This window comes from Penaeus monodon, chromosome 20 (genome assembly GCF_015228065.2).
Source record: "Penaeus monodon isolate SGIC_2016 chromosome 20, NSTDA_Pmon_1, whole genome shotgun sequence".
NCBI classification, from domain to species: Eukaryota; Metazoa; Arthropoda; class Malacostraca; order Decapoda; family Penaeidae; genus Penaeus; species Penaeus monodon.
This window is the reverse complement of record NC_051405.1, coordinates 2571461-2571675: the sequence shown is the minus strand read 5'-3', so window position 1 is coordinate 2571675 and position 215 is coordinate 2571461. Positions and strand designations below refer to the sequence as shown.

At 73.0% G+C, this 215-nt stretch overlaps 1 pseudogene; it reads left to right on the top strand.

Moving 5' to 3' along the window:
• The window catches only part of LOC119585585, a 1871-nt pseudogene that overhangs the window by 1200 nt on the left and 456 nt on the right, over positions 1-215 (top strand).

Genomic DNA, 215 nt, shown 5'->3' with positions numbered 1-215 from the left:
CAGAGGCAGCCACTGAGGTCGCCGTCGAAGCTGCCGAAGAAGCCACCGAGGCCCCTGCTGAGGCCGCCGAGGAGGCCGCGGTCGAGGAGGCAGCAGAGGAGGTCGCGGTCGAGGAGGCCGCCGAGGAGGTCGAGGCCGAGGAGGCCGCGCCCCTCGTGGCCCCCGAGCCCGTCATGGACACCGAGGAGGTGGCGCTGGCCAAGGTGGAGTTCGAG